At 37.3% G+C, this 17,063-nt stretch overlaps 1 long non-coding RNA gene across 3 annotated transcripts in view; it reads right to left on the reverse strand.

Annotated features, from left to right (window-relative positions):
• Positions 1-17,063, reverse strand: part of LOC112646564 (uncharacterized) — a 137,062-nt gene that overhangs the window by 39,841 nt on the left and 80,158 nt on the right. For all 3 annotated transcript variants that reach the window (XR_007410990.1, XR_007410989.1, XR_003127687.3), the window contains one exon: positions 16,247-16,508. This is a non-coding gene — a long non-coding RNA (uncharacterized LOC112646564). The remainder of the gene's footprint in view (positions 1-16,246; positions 16,509-17,063) is intronic.

Genomic DNA, 17,063 nt, shown 5'->3' on the forward strand with positions numbered 1-17,063 from the left:
ATTCATTCATTCATTCATTCATTCATTCATTCATGAGAGACACAGAAAGAGAGAGAGAGAGAGGGAGAAGCAAGCTCCATGCAGGGAGCCTGACGTGGGACTGATCCCAGGTCCCCAGAATCAGGCCCTGGACTGGAGGTGGCACTAAACCGCTGAGCCACTCGGGCTGCCCAAGGTATTTTCTAATTTCTTTTCACTCCACTAATGCCAAGAATCAAACTACACTCCCCAAGACCCAAGTCCAAATTTTACCAAACGTTTATCTCTTCCTGAGTCCAGCCAATCACATTGCTCATTCAGAAGCATTTTATTTATATTTACATAGCAGAATTCATCTTGAACTTTCTTTGCACTCCAATGTTCTAAAATATCATGGTATTAAGTTTTTTTGGTTTTTATTCAGCAGATGGAGTTCTAAAGATACTTCCTTAAAGCACTAGAAGGAAACACTGTACACATTTAAAAATATATATATGTATACACACACAAATAAAGATGACCCCAGTACTAGCCCAAGTGATACTTAGGAGGGCTGGTTACGGCTCTTTATAATTGTTGCAGTACAGATGTCAGAACTCTGGTTTGATCACGCTTATTCTGCTTTCTAAGAATTATATCCTATTGCTCTCCTTCGTATATCTACTTCATGTCAAAGAACTTGTGCATTATGGAGAGAAAAGTGAATATATCCGGGGTATGATCGAGACTGTATCTAAGAGATGCCACCAAAACAAATGAAGTGTTTTAAGTCAAAGTAGGGAAAGAAACAGTTATCTACATTGCCATAACTTCTTATGTATAAGTGACAGACCTTCAGAGAATAGTTCTGAAATCTGTGTTGATGGTGAAAAAGAACACTTACTTTACAAATTATCTCATCTATATACATTTATGACCTAACACCAAAGAAAAACAACAAATCTATTAAAGACCTGAGTACTTTTTGATGCCAAGGTCATACATAATATTTAGTGTAAGATTTTCTGTCTTTAATTAATGGAAGCTATTAGTGGCTATGAATAACTTAAGGTCTTTTTAAATGATTATTTCACAAATTTTTCATTTCAGAAAAGGGAGTAAGGCCAGTCATCCTTTGATATCCCAACACTATAATCAGGACAGTGGTATTCCAATGAGGCAAAGACAACAAATTATAATCTACCCCATCATAGGAATAAACAAACTTAAATTCATAAGTAACTATAGAATTTTTCCTGGTATAGATTTATGCCACAATTTACCTGGTAATGACACTCAAATCTTGTCCTCTCAACTGTGTCCCCTTTAAAGAAAAGGGCGAACTGCAAGACCAATTGTTCATGTGAGCACAATTTCTCTATGTGTATATCATGTGGGAGAATCCTTTTATTAACATAAATGCAGCTAATTGCTATGAAAATAACAGGAAGAATGAAAACAAAGTGAATGAATGGCTTTCTAAAGAGATCACGATTGGGCAGCCTGGGTGGCTCAGCGGTTTAGCGCCACCTTCAGCCCAGGGCCTGATCCTGGAGACCCGGGATTGAGTCCCACGTTGGGCTTCCTGCAAGGAGCCTGCTTCTCCCTCTGCCTGTGTCTCTGCCTCTCCCCCCACGCCCCCCGCCCCGTGTCTCTACAAATAAATAAAATCTTAAAAAAATAAAATAAAAATAAAGATATAATGATTAAAATGAAAGCAGAAAGGAAAATAAAAATACTATAAATCTACAGGAAGAGAGACATTATATTTTATACCATAGTTGAAAGTATAATTTAGTTCATTTTTTAAATTCAAATATAAGGTATTTAAACATCTTAACACAGACAAGTATCACCCTGTGGGTGGAACAATCTAGATGAGGTCAAGAAATCTCCACATACTTCTATTTAAAAACTTAGATGGTTATTAGTTTCTTAACCTGTGAAATTGCCTGTGTAATATATCTCAAGTCTAAGACACCATCAATTGTTAGACACTACTATTTTATTTACTTAGAAAATAAATCATGCCAATTAAGTTATGATAGTCTATCAACTGTAAAACACATCACAATTTTAGACATATTAAGTTGTGAAACTACCTTACAGATGTAAAGAGAAAAAGGATGGTTATGTTTCTCAAGTGTTTTTAGTGCTTTCTAGTTGATCACAAGATTTTGTTTTAATTAGCATGGTAATACATGTGCACATAGATCAAGTAAAAAACTCAGAGTCCCATTTCCACTTAGATGTTAAATGCCGTAAAAGAATATTGCTCCCATTCTAACAACAACAAAAGTCAAAGAATCTACAAAATTCTCACTGTGCTTGAGCCCATCAGAAAGTTAAAATCATAATCCAACAAATAACCTGAATTCCAAAGAGGGACAAGCACTTCCAAAGAGACATTGGACACGTAAACTGTTTAGCCTTTGGCTGAAGCAAGACAGAAATAAGTGGTCATCTTCCAAGCAAGTAAGAAAAACAAGTCAAATTTTTAATCCATTCATAAAGGGCAAGGATGGGCTAGTATACCCATTTGGAATAGTGTAGGAGGCCCAAATACAAGGAAGGTTTCCACTCAAAATTCCTGTTCTGTGCCTCTGTTGGGTACTCACACTCATGAAAAAGACTGGGTACAAGAACAGCCTCCTTCAGGGATACATTTGCTGCTGCTGCAGAAAGGTAATCCAATGGACTCTTCTCTTATAAAGCAATAGCCTTAAGACACCAAAGGAGGGACAACAAACCCTGCCACACCCAGAGTCCAGGCAAAGATCCATCACTTATAATGAAGCAACAAAAGCAAAAACCCTGTCTCTGAAGCAAGGCAGAGAATCTTTTTGTTGGGCCCAGGATTCTGGACTGTTACCAGGTAGATGTCAGCTCCTCCAAGGACAGAGACAAGAAATATTCTCCTATGTAAAACCAACCACAGACACAAGGTAGAGTTTAGCTGCCATAGGGAGCAGAGGAAGGAATGCTGAGGAAACCATCCCAAAGCCCAGGCACACAGGGCCTGCCTAAGTCTGAGGCTGGACCAACACAATAAAAAAAAAAACAAAAAAAAACTCCTGCCCCAACCAGGCGCCTAACATCATCTAATAAGCAACAGCAACCTTTCACTGGGAAAAGCAAAAACATAATGAGAGATCCCTACTGTGGCTCAAGCAGGCAGGGTAGAACAAGAACATTGAGAAAAGCCTTCCAGCACCCCAGATCTGACTCTAAGCATGAAATAACAGCAGCCACTGCTGAAGTAATTTGAAGTCTGTGGTAATAACCACAAAAACAACTAAATCCAAATCCAGGTCAACTCCTGAACAGATAGATTCAAAATCCACACTAACGGCATGAAAGAAGAAAAGGTATGCCCATTACAAGGCAAATTTACTATTTAACACAATGTCTTTGGATCTTCTACACATAATACACAGCATTTGATAAAAAGTACAAGACATACACAAAAGCAAAATAAAGCAAGCCATTGTCAAATGATTAAACCAACCAACAGGAGCAATGATTAGATGTTAAACTATCAAACAGGGATTTAAACATAACTAGGACTGGGACACGTGGGTGGCTTAGTGATTGAGCGTCTGACTTCGGCTCAGGTGTGATCTCAGGGTCCGGGATCAAGTCCCACATCGGGCTCCTTGCAGGGAGCCTGCTTCTCCCTCTGCCTGTGTCTCTGCCTCTGTGTGTGTGTGTGTGTCTCTCATGAATGAATAAATAAAATCTTTTTAAAAAAATAAAAATAAACTTAACTAGGACTAATATATCAAAGGATCTACAGGAAAAGATGGACAACACGCATGAACAGACGGGAAGGTCAGTGAAGCAATGGAAACTATAAAAAAGAGTCAAATGAAAAAACATATTAGAAATGAAGAGTTTCCTTGTTGAGCTCATTAGCAGATGGGAGCCAATGAATGTAAAGATGGATTGACAGAAGTATCCAAACAGAAACACACAGCAAAACTGAATGAAAACTAGAAATTTTAAAATTAAAAAACCAAACAGCTGTAGGAGGATACCAAATGGCTAATATATGTGTAAATGGAGTCCAAGAATGGAGAGACAGAAATATTTGAAAGTATAAATGATTAAGAATTTTCTGAGACTAGTGAAAACAACAAACCATAGATCAAAAAACCCCAGAGAATCATATGCAAAATTATTTTGAAAAAGAAAAAACCCCAAAAAGAAAAAAAAACCCCACCTAGACACAGCACCCTGGAACTGTTGAAAAAAGTTCATCCTTTTTCTCAGCTACTTGCTCCTTGCTGCTTTCAGCTTCACCTCTCTAGTCTCCAATCTGCCCTAGTCAATAGTCAGATATGAGGTTCCCTGATCCATTTCTTTGGCTCTCTGGTTCCTCCACCATCACTTTATCCCCCAGTCTATAACCTATCCTCTTTCAAGCACTACTGTATTTGTTCAGACAGGCTTCCTAGAACCTTCCTCTTAAGCTATATACTACATTCTAATTCCAGCCCCAAGAGTCAGGCTCTAGATAAGGAGTAAACTTGAAAGGTCTGAGAACAAATGTTGACATAAAGCCAAAGTAAGAAGGTGTTATAATTCTTATACTAGAATTATAATTTAAGGAAAATGAAGCAAATTTTCACATAAAAAATGTCTATGACATCAAAGAACATAATTCCAAACTTATTAGTTTAGCAGAATGTTTAAGTAAATGGAATGTTCAGCCTGCCAATTTCCCATATGAGAAGAATAATTATTTCACAAAAACTAGTACCACACTAAAGGTTAGGATTTGCCAGCATGCTCTTGAAAATAAGTGCTTCTGAGAAAACTCCAAGGATTTGAGCTTAAAAAATGAGAAACATTAAAATATCCAATCTATTTCTTTGACTGACCCAAAATATTATAATTGATTCTCATTATTCATGGTAGTTATATTCTATAAAGTTGCTGCAAATACTGAATTAGCAAACCACTGACCATAAGGGAAATATAGAGTGGGGTCTTGAGAACTTCTGGTCACATTTTCATCAACACTGTAGAACCTTGTTTTATGTCTTTCTGTTTAAGGACACCTTATTTAATATATATTCTTGAGTCATTAACATTGAACTCATGGCCAACAGCACTGTAACTCATGCCTGAATGGAGTTTATCTAACACACTTGTTTTCTCTGTAAAGCACATCATAGCCTTCTTGTGCATAAGATCACTAGACAGCACATCAGCATTATTTTGGGGGGCATTTTAAAGAGCACAGTCACCAACGAAAAGCAAAAATGTGGGAAATGTGGCCCTAAACAGACCACACACACACACACACACACACTCACACAATGACTACACTATATGCACTAAAAGACAAAGGTAGAGTATCAGCCTAATCTACCTCAGCTGAGAATGTGCATGTAGGGTAACTCAAATTCTTCATTGATCTCTGTGTGTCCACAAAAAGCTGCACAAGAACTACAAGTACTGATTTGGGAGTTTGAAATAAATTTTAGCAAATAGGCAAATTATTCACAGATTACAAATTTGTGAATGAGGATCAACTGTGTCTCCATCTCAAAAATCCCCCTTAGTGGCCCAACTTGATATATACTTTGAACCTCATCTCACCTCTCAATTTTCTTACTGTTCATCAACCTCACCTGTTTGTTTCTATGCATATTTTCATCCTCCATAATCAACACTCCAGGGTCCTTATTCTAGCATTCACAAGGACGAACGAAACTGCCTCACATACAGATACTATCAAGGGCAATATTTCCACACAGTTCATGATTTCTGCTATTTCAACAGCATTCATACAAAACTTATATTCACAGTATGTTATCAGTTTCTTCTTTGATCTGCTAGTATTTTCAGAATCTAAACCTTCCATTGAAAAAGCTTAAAGTAGAAGTTTCTGAGATAAGAATGACTAACTGGATCATTTGCTTCTAAATTACTTAGCTCATCTATAATTTTTTAAGTTTAGGAAATTCTCGATAAGTATTCCAACTCTACTTCACTTTGCTAAGAGAAATCTGATCAAATATGCCCACCCCTTGTTCTCCATAGATAAACATGAGGTCTATAGGCCTCTGTTTTTTGGTTTTTTTTTTGGTCATGGAGAAGCTGTCCATAAAAACAGATATAGATAGGAGTGCCTGGGTGGCTGAGTCCATTAAGTGTCTGCCTTCAGCTCAGGTCATGATCCCAGGGTCCTGAGATGAGCCCTGCATCCGGCTCCCTGCTGAGGGAGGGAACAACAAAAAGCACACTTCTCCCTCTCCTCTCTGCTTGTGCTCTCTCGATCACTATCTCCGTCTCTGTCTCTCAAATAAATAAGATATTTTTAAAAACTAAAAATAAATTTATTTTTAAATTTTTTAATATTTTATTTATTTATTCATGAGAGACACCCAGAGGGAGGCAGAGACAGAGGGAGAAGCAGGCTCCTCACAGGGAGCCCAATGTGGGACTCGATCCCCAGACCGGGGGTCACACCCTGAGCCAAAGGCAGATGCTCAACCACTGAACTACTCAGGCATCCCTAAAAATAAGTTTAAAAATAGATGCAGATAGAACTATGATTATTCACTGGTAAGCCAGTTTATTTTTAACTATTTGATTTAGTTCCCTCTGTAATTGAGAAGGAATAGGAAATCGGGAAAACTAAAGCACTCAAGTCTAAATACCTTGAGCTGCTTGAACAGAAGCTTACCCAAAGGTTCACAGGATATCTGCCCAACGTGGGGCTTGATCCTAGGACCCTGGGATCATGACCTGAGCTGAAGGCAGATGCTTAATTGACTGAGCCACCCAGGTGCCCCAACTCTGTTGTATTTTTTAAATGTTCTTAACCAAACATTTTTTTTGGAAGGCAGAAATCATACATTCTAAAAACACTCTGAAAATATATTTAATGAAATGAAACTGAATTTTCCCCCAATCTTCTACCTGATGCCCAAATTGCTGCACGATGGCCTCATCAAGTGATCACTGAGATCAGTCATATCCAAATGTTCATGGACCAGCTGCATGAGAAGGACCTCAGGTACTACAAAAATACAGATCCCAAACCACAACCAGACCTACTAAATCAGAACCACTGGAGTACTTTCAACAAGCCTCTCCCCCAGATTTTCTGGTGTGTGACCAGATTTGAAAGTGATAGATCTGGATTATATGCAACCACTCTAATGATTAGAAAGTTCTCTTTCAGGTTGTTTCATTTCATTTTTGCAAAGCCCTATTCAAGTATTTTTTCCTTCAAGACTATAATCTGCCTGGTTGAGATCTTCCACTTATCTACTCTTCTTATTTGGAGAGCCATATACTGGTCCCTCTTACTCATTATTATAATCACAGCTTTCATTATCTGTGCTTATTACATTATATTGGGTAGCATGTTCTGTGCCACATTTGATGTACATAACCTTACTGTAGCCTTTAAGTTTCTATCCATGCCTACCCCTCATCTTCCTTCCTTTCCCTACACCAAGCAACCATGGTACCTTCAACTTCTGTGAAGTGTTTTAATATACCTTCTAGTTTCCTCACTGTCTTTTTTCAGCAAGTGGTCACAAAGTAAACCTCTGACATTTTATTCTGCTATGAATGAGTAAAGATCTTTCTCTGAAATTAGGTTTTGGCATAAGTGGACACTATACAACATAAAAAGTCTGGAACAAGATGGAAAACAATCTCTGGCTATTTCACAGTCATACCTGACACCAGTTCTACTTGAAGGGAAATAGTGTGTCCTCTATTCAGCCAAATAAATGATCTCAAATGATCTGGAAACCATAGTTTCTACTATTTTCAATTTAGACATGTTTGACTGAAATTTAAAATTAATCCTTTCAGCTGCCATATTTCATAAGCTAAAAAAATATTTGTATAATATCTCAATGTAAAATAACATCACCTCAGGTCTGTTTAATTTTGCTTTTTTGAATATGTTCAAACATGCCTGCTAAATGCACAACTTGAAACAAGCTGGATTTGGGGTATGAAATCACCAAGTTACCTACTTTTTTTCTACAGTTCACTTGAGATTTCTTAATATTATGATTTTTACATGAAATATCATCATACTCTGCCATGAATCAGATGGACAATTTAACTATTTAAATTGCCTTAACATAACTGCCTTCAGTCCAATCTTGTAAAGGTTGATATTCTTGGGTGGGACACATTTTTTCCATAAATCTGATGTTCTTGTTAATATAGTCATAATGTGTTTTGTTAATGTGTTCATAAAATTTCTTCAATTGCCAATTTCAAAATTGGAGTGTTCTACATTTCCAGCATATTTAGCCATTGCTGCACTACACCATGAAATTGCCAATTACTGGCCAACACGGTTCAACCTAATACTAATTTATTTAATTTGGATTTTAAAATATAAAGTGGAAGTACTGTCAATTAACAAATACTTTCCTCTCAAACACTTTCCTCTCTACTATATTCTGAAGTATAATCTTGGACTATGGATAATCTTTCATGATTTTGAAAATATACACCGAAATCTTCCTTTAAGACTAACTTTTCAGGGATGCCTAGGTGGCTCAGCAGTTGAGCATCTGCCTTCTCCTCAGGGCATGACCCTGGGATCTGGGATCGAGTTCCACATCGGGCTCCTTGCAGGGAGTCTGCTTCTCTCTCTGCCTGTGTCTCTGCCTCTCTCTCTGTCTCTCATGAATAAATAAATAAAATCTTAAAAAAAAAAAAAAAAGACTAACTTTTCATCGGGGCACCTGGGTGGATCCATTGGTTGGGCACTGGACCCTTGATTTGGGTTCAGGTAATGACCTCAGGGTCATGAGGTCGAAACTTACATCAGCTCAGCACTAGGTATGGAGCCTGCTTAAGATTCTCTTTCCTGAAAAAAAAAAAAAAAAATTCTCTTTCCCGGGGATCCCTGGATGGCTCAGCGGTTTGGCGCCTGCCTTTGGCCCAGGGCGTGGTCCTGGAGTCCCGGGATTAATTAATTAATTAATTAGAAAAGAACTAACTTTTAATCATTTGACCCAGCAGTTCTTGAATGACCACCCATCCCAACTTTGAGGGAACCACAGTTTACATGTAAAGCAAAGATGATATTCAAAGACAGGATGGAAATACACATTTTGTTTTCTTCTACATATTCTTTAAATTCTACTTCAAGTGGCTGTAAGGAATTTATACAGAAAGTGCTATAATTCGCTTGCCATGTGGCACAAAGCCCTAAGGAACCCAGAAGAATTCAGCTCTTGCAAATATCAGGAACTGATAGAATAGAAAAAAATTTAAATGGTAAATAAAATCTTTCCATAAATATATTTACTTTTTGAATAACATCTAGTTATCAAGAAGATGGACAGAGATTTCAGAAAAGAGTTTTGTCAATATAAAAAATACTACCTAGAATAATTTACTATGTAATATTATTTTAGCCAATGCTCAAAGCTTACATTTCTAAGTTAGAAAGATTCCAAATGATACATGTTTATCTTTTTACTGGTTAATTCCTTCTCACACTTAACCAATATGAAATACTTCTCATTTTCCATATTGCTTGCTATTATCATTCATTTGATTCCCGTGCTGTCTGGTCTTCCTTATTTTGATATATATATAATCTCATCTACTAATTCAATACTCCTTAAGGAAAGACTATGTCTTAAATATCTTTGTTTTTCTCTCAAAGTCTTGTACATCGGATATATCTTTGCACATAGAACTTCTGTCCCTTGTTTAAATCAACTGTTTTTTCCTCTTGACCACTGTAATTGTTCCCATCTGCATCTTTCATGCTCTATCCCTGCTATTTCTAGAGAGGCAATGGCTAAACAATATACAGTGGTCTGGGTACCGGTACACAATAGTTTTATTTCCAATCTCAGGTGATACCCAGATTCAGGCACTTGAAGCAGCTGTATTCAGCAGAATCATAGAAGTATATAGGTACTACATTTTTTAGAAATTAATCAGGCATTAGCTCAAAATACCTAATGGCCAATTAAGATATCCCAGGTCTTAATTTTAATAATATAAAAATATTTAATATTGTTAATCTTTCAGAACTATATCACAATTCATTTGTGAACTGAGTCATTTTGCTAAAGAAATTCATTCTCTATGGGAAGATACATATATCTAGGAAATTTAAGTTTTGGGTTTTGTTTTTTCTATGTTTGTTTTTAGAGGGGGGAGTATGGAGCAGAGGGACAGGAAAAGAGAGAGAAGCCTAAACAGGCTCTATGCCCAGTGTGGGGCCCACCGTAGGGCTCAATCTCATGATCCTGAGCTGAAATCAAGAATCCAACACTTAACCCACTGAGCCACCAAGACACCTGGAAATTCAAGTATTTTTTATAAGATCTAAAGGAATCTCCATGAGAGATAACTTTCAAATGAGCACCCTAATAATTTCTGCCTAATTTTGATTATTACTGTCAAGTAGAACATGGACAGATTTCCAAGGCTAAAATCTAAGGTAATTGTTAGGTAAAGTTAAAAAGTATAATAATCATCTAAATAGTTGAAATTAAATATTTATTATTATTATCTAGATGTGGAATCCTGGGCTTGAGGTTCACTTCCTGTTTCTAACACTATCCTAAGCTAGGTGGACTTGGAATAGTAATTTAGTCTCTTCCAGTGTGTTTTCTCATATCTAAACTCCTACTACACATCATCTACTTGAGAGAGAGATTTTGAAAAATTACAACAGGGTTTCTCAACCTGGGCACTGACATTGTGGGCCTGATAATTTTTTGTTGCAATTCTGTGCATTGTAGGACATTCAGCAACATGTCTGGTCTCTACCCACCAGATACCAGGAGCACACACACACAAACACATACACACACACCTCACAGTTGTAACAATCATAAATGTCTCTAGACATTGTCAAATGTCCTTTCTGGGGGAGTAGGTGGCCAAAGTCACCTCCGCCCCCAGTTGAGGATGAATGAATGGTTTACATAAAAACCTCCATTTATGTCAAATATACACAGATTACTCAGAAGGTGCCAGACACTATGGCCAAGTCAAATAAAACATGATTCATGGCCTCAAATAGTTTACAGCCTAGTAGGGCAGACAGATAAACAAATCAATATTTGCAGTGATGGCAGTTTGGGAGCCTGTTGGGGAGGAGGCGCAGGGAACATAACATTTAGATATTAAAAAGTAGAAGCCACAGGAATTGGTGATTAAACAGATGTGGGGGACCAGTAAAAGGAGGAGGGGAAAAAATGTCAACAATGGTTTGTTATTTGGTACCTCAGTCAAGGAGTTTTTCCACAAAAATAGGAATATTTCCCAGAAGAAAATTCACATCACCTAAGTGTTCATAAAATAAATATTGACTTCATTGTGGCTGCTTGAATTTTAACCAGTGGGAGAATACACTTAGACAAACTATTCCATTTTTTTCTGTGCTATTTGTGCTACTATCATCAGAATTAGCAAAATCAACAGGGGTTGATTAATTCCCACTCTGTAACTGCACTATCAAGGTCCACAAAAATGGCAGCAATGTGGTAAGGAACAACATGCATCATTTATGGTTTATTTCATTCACCGAAGAACAGATCATTTTAACATTATCTAAGAGTTTTATTTGATATCAACTTTGAAAGCCCAAGTCAAATGCTTCTGCTCCAATGCCAGAAGCAAATAAAACTTAGAATAGGATAAGAAACCACCTTTCTTCACAACAATGGAGATGTGTTACTTTTCAGAATACAATCCGCACATGAGCTCTACACAGAGGCAACTCTGTTGCTCCCCCTCATCATGATACAGCAGGGCAAACAACTATCCATTTATCTCATGGTACCTTAGAGCTTGTGTGAGGATAGCATCATTTCTAGACACATAACATAGCATTCATTAGAGGAGAGCTAGTTACAGGCTGCTAATGGGACCCTTTGGCTTCTGGTCCTGCTGAGATTTTTTGAGGAGGTCCAAGTATCTAACCACATCAATTTCAGATGAAATTTTCTTTGCAAATACATGTTACCCAACACCCCCAAAATATATGAAAGCCATCTTAGTTTTTAGAGTTTACAAGCCCCCTGACAATAGAATTCTGTGTGGAAATATCTAAATTCAAGTAACAAAGACAATTTGAGAGGATCAAAAATAGAAACCATTATTGGCATATTAAAACATTTTAGTTACTTAAGAATTCGCATTTCTAAGAAAACCAGCCTTATTAAGCGACATTTGCTCAATAGGCAATTTTCCCCCATTTAATTTTCATAAATAGATCCTGTTGAAATGTATTTCCCCTAACAAAGGCTGCACATTAACAATAAATGATACATCTTCAAATTTTAATTAATGTCAAGAGCTTTATTTTGCTTCCAAGCAACTTACAGAAACATGTTATTAATATAATTTAATTTAGGGGATAGGCATTTGTTTTCTATTTTTAAAAAGGTGGTTCTGAAATTCTGGCCCTGTCAACATCATTTAAACATTCTCATTCCATGCCTCAATATAATAAATTAAATCAGCATTTTAATTGTGCCCATGCTTTGTGGTTCCTGGAAGTACAAAAAGATACTCTATGAGCACATGACATCCCCTCAAAGAAAAACCCCACTGAGTGATTAATTACTAGTCTGGAAGATATAAATATGTCTCTCAATAACGATAGTATGGACTGCTGAAAGCTCTAGCCCTATATGTCTCTGTGGGGCACCTTAAATTAGCAGATATCCTTCTAATTCAAATAAGATTCTAGCTCTAGCATTCAGGACAACTTCACCATGATATACCATTCCTCTATTGAATAGCAGATTTATTTTAACTAGCATCATTTTGTTCAGGTGCAAGTATCAGAGAGATATTGGGCTTTTATGTGTAAATATACAGAAATCACAAGGTGTGTCTGCTTAAGAAAGGAAGAACTACAAACAATGGAGAATAACCTTGAGTCTTTTTAAAGTACCATCTTTATATACAGTATTTTAGGTTACACCGTCGTATCACTCATGTTTCATTCTGAGTTAAAGGTTTGGCCAAGAGACCATTATTTGATAAACAAGACATGAACCAGCAGTCGAATTTGGCTATGCCTGAACCAAGTAGCTACCATTATCACTAAAAGGGAGAGAAGCTTAGAGAAAGGAATTATTGGCCACTTCCCCTTACCTCCAAATAGTAAACACAAGAATTGATCTAACTGCCACACTGTTTCTACAAGACCAAATAAGAGCACTTAAACGAATTTTTTAAACCAGAAATTACAAGGTTAAGTAATTTGAAAACAGAGATGAATACGAGAAATCAAGACTAGAAACTGGCTCTTCCAAATTACAGAAATATCATGTGTAGTTTTTTAGTTAATGCTTTGTATTTGTGACCATGGCATTCATTGCCCAACTAAATACCGCTCCTTCACTCTACCAGTACTTTTTTAAAAGGGAAAATCAGGGGGCAAAATTATCATAGATCACTTCAGCCAGTCTAGAAATCTAGGATTACCATTCCTCATCATTTCATTTTAACAAGATGAAAGAAAGTTAAGAAAGTTTCCCTAAAAAGCCAATACAAGTTTGGCCAAGGAAAAAAAAAAAAGTCATTCATATTCAGACTTCTACTCTATTGCTAATTGTATTTCTAGCTGACCTTATCAGAGATTTTGAGCATGATCATCACACATAATAAGGATTAAATCACTCATCAAAGAGAAGTCTCAATTGGAGCTCTGCAGTAGACTGTGAAAATGGCCACAATATTTTAGTACCTTCCATCAAGAGGCACAGTATACTTTTTGACCCCTTGAATCTGGAATGGTCTTATAGCTTAGACCCATAAAATACACAAAAATGGCTATATACTAATCCTGAGCTAGGCCTTAAAAGGCCTTGCAGCTTCTATCCTCAAACTGTATTCACTATGGGAACAGACACAAACTAGCCTATTAAAGATTGAGAGCCCATGTAGTAAACAGATCCAGTCATCCTGGCTGTTTCAAATGTGGCCATCAGGGAGAGCCCCAATGACCCAGCAGTTTGGTGCCACCTCCAGCCCAGGGCATGATCCTGGAGACCTGGGATTGAGTCCCATGTCAGGCTCCTGCATGGAGCTTGCTTCTCCCTCTGCCTGTGTCTCTGCCTCTCTCTCTCTCTCTCTCTCTCTCATGAATAAATAAATAAAATCTTAAAAAAAAAATGTGACCATCATAAACCAGTAAGCCCAGGCAATCTATCAGCTGACTATACACCATAAGCAAGCCCAGCCAGGATTAGCTAAGCTTACTCTATACCAGAAGGGTCCAGTTTAACCCAACCAACACTGTCAACCTGCAATATTGTGAACTTAAATAAATAGGTATTTTTTAAGCCATGAAGTTTTGGGGTTGTTATGCAGAAATAGATACTCATAAAGGTACTATAACCTCATAACTAAATCTTCCCAGACTCTACGCTCCATTTCAAGTTTCCCCACTATGTCTATAGCCTTTACCAGGTGCTAGGTGTTTACCTAGTTTCTTTTTTTTTTTTTGAAGATTTATTTATTTACTTGAGGGAGGGGCGCATGAGCCCAGGGAGGGGCTAAGGGAGAGAGAGAGAGAGAGAGAAGCAACTCCCCACTGAGTACAGAGCCCAGTGCAGAGCCTGATCTCACTATCCTGAGATCATGACTTGAGCTAAAATCAAGAGTTGGATACTTAAGCAACTACGCCACCCAGTTGCTTTGACCTAGTTCCTTTTAGTTTTTAAAGATTTTATTTATTTGAGAGAGAGAGAGAGAGAGAGAAACCCCAAGCAGGAGGAGGGGCAGAGGAAGAGGAGAGAAAACAATACTCCTCACTAAGCAGGAAGCCTGACCTGGGACTCAGGGACTCAAGGCTGGATCCCAGGACCTGAGCTGACAGCAGACACTTAATCAACTGAGCCAACCAAACACCCTCCGATCTCATTCCTTTTAATACCATTTTTTTCTTTAGCAAAGTTTAGTGCTTAGCTAAATAATGGCCAATATGATTTTCTAAGGTATAGCCAAGTATTTGTGATTCACATACAAGTGCCCTGAAGGCAGAAACCATGTTTTACATTTATTTTTTTATTTTCCAATACACTAAACACATAGTAGGTATTAAATAAATACTTGTTGGGTTGACTTGAAAATAGCTGAGGTTTGTAAGATCTTAAATTCCATAAACTATACTTCCCTTATTTGTAACATGTCAGTATTATTAGCCTATTTCACCACAAAAAAAGATTGAGTAATTTTTAAATTTTCACATTATCTTACAAATACAAAAAATTTCATAGAAAGAAAACAAAAACTAGATAAAGTTTACTATTTCTACAGATAGCAAAATATACAAAAACAAGACTATGACTAGAGAAAACAGTTATGATGTATTTAATCAAGAGCTAAAATCCATAGTATACAAAGAGCTCCCACAAAGCAATAGAAAAAGATGAACAACCCAAAATAAAACTGAGAAAAAGATATAAATTGGTATATTCAGAAGTACAAAGGAAAATAAACCTGTGAAAAATGCTTAATCTCAAAGATAATCAGGAAATGTAAATTAAAGAGATGCTTAACCATCAAATCATCAAAAGTTAATAATATTAAATAAGATCTAGTATCAGTGACTGTATAGGGAAATAGGCCTTCTTACACATTCTTGATAGGAGTATAAAGTGTTACAGCTTTTAAGAGTACAGTTGGGCAATATCTATCAAAATGTTAATGGGGCACATGTCTTTTGAACCAAAAATTTCACTGAAACCTTCTTTTTAGTATTAAAAAAACTTGAAAGCTAAATAATCATCAATACTCTCTAGGAAGTTTTGATTCTCCCATCTATGGAAAGTACACAAAAATTTAGGAGAACCTGACATATATCTATGCACTAACATGAAAAGATGAAGAAATTTTAAGTTTAAAAGGCAGGTTGCCAAAGAATAACATGATACCATTTTTTAAAATAATAAGTACATAAATGTATAGAAAGGTGGCTAGAATGATATACATTAAAAAGCCACAATTAGGCGTGCCTGGGTGGCTCAGTCAGTTATGCAATCTGCCTTCGGCTCAGGTAATGATCTCAGGGTCGTGGGATTGAGCCCTGCATCTGGCTCATCAGAGAGTCAGCTTCTCCCTTTCCCCTCCCCTTTGCTCATGTTCTCTCTCTCTCAAAATAAATAAATAAAATCTTAAAAAAAGGAAAGCTACAATGAGTATGGTTGTGAGAGTGAAGAAAGACAATTTACTTACTTATGCATCATTTGAACCTCCCAGAAGCACTGATTTATGTGATTGGTGTATAATGCATTTATAGTACACATACCTGAGTAGCAGAAAGGGGCAGAGTATAGGTGAAGTCACATAGGAGCCAGAGAAAGAGCTGTGCCTTCATGGAGGAAGCTTCCACTTTCACCCTGGTTCAAAGCAGTGGAGTGGTTGGCACTGCACACAGATGGGAGCAGAAACTAGCACTGGGTGTCCTCGTAACATGACTGTCTCAATGGCAGAGGAGATAATGAGCAGCTAGCTGCACTAGGGACCCTGTGTTTCGCCTCTTGGAACCACACAGAGCAACCTCCTGGAATCTGGAATTAAAAGAAACAAGATGGAACCTCTGAAAGTTAAACATGCACATCAATACAAACTGGATCAGAGGGGAGAGAAGAGAGGCCACCTGAAATACTAACAAAGTTAGCAGTTACCAATCACCAAGCAATCTCCTCTGCCAAGCAGCAAGGACTTTCACACACTGTATCTCAGTTAATCTTCACAACTCTTAGTTGGCTTTTTTTCTGTTTGGGTTTTTTTTTTTTAATATTTTATTTATTTACTTGAAAGAGAGCATATAAGTGGGGTGAGGGGCAGAGGGAGAAGCAGAGTCCCCACTGAGTAAGGAGCCCTATCTGGGGCTTAATTCCAGGACTCCAGGATCATGAGCTGAGCTGAAGGCAGACACTTAGCCAACTAAGCCGCCCAGGTGCTCCAACCCCTAGTTGTTTGTAATATATGGCAGGTAAAATGAGTTTGGAAAGGTTACCAAAATTAGCAAGGGTCACATAGTTTATATGAGGCAGTGCCAAGGATTTGAATTCAGCACTGTTTACTTAATTTAACACCTGTGTTCTTAACTTAGCTATGCT

Source organism: Canis lupus, chromosome 5, assembly GCF_003254725.2.
Source record: "Canis lupus dingo isolate Sandy chromosome 5, ASM325472v2, whole genome shotgun sequence".
In the NCBI taxonomy this organism is placed as follows: Eukaryota; Metazoa; Chordata; class Mammalia; order Carnivora; family Canidae; genus Canis; species Canis lupus.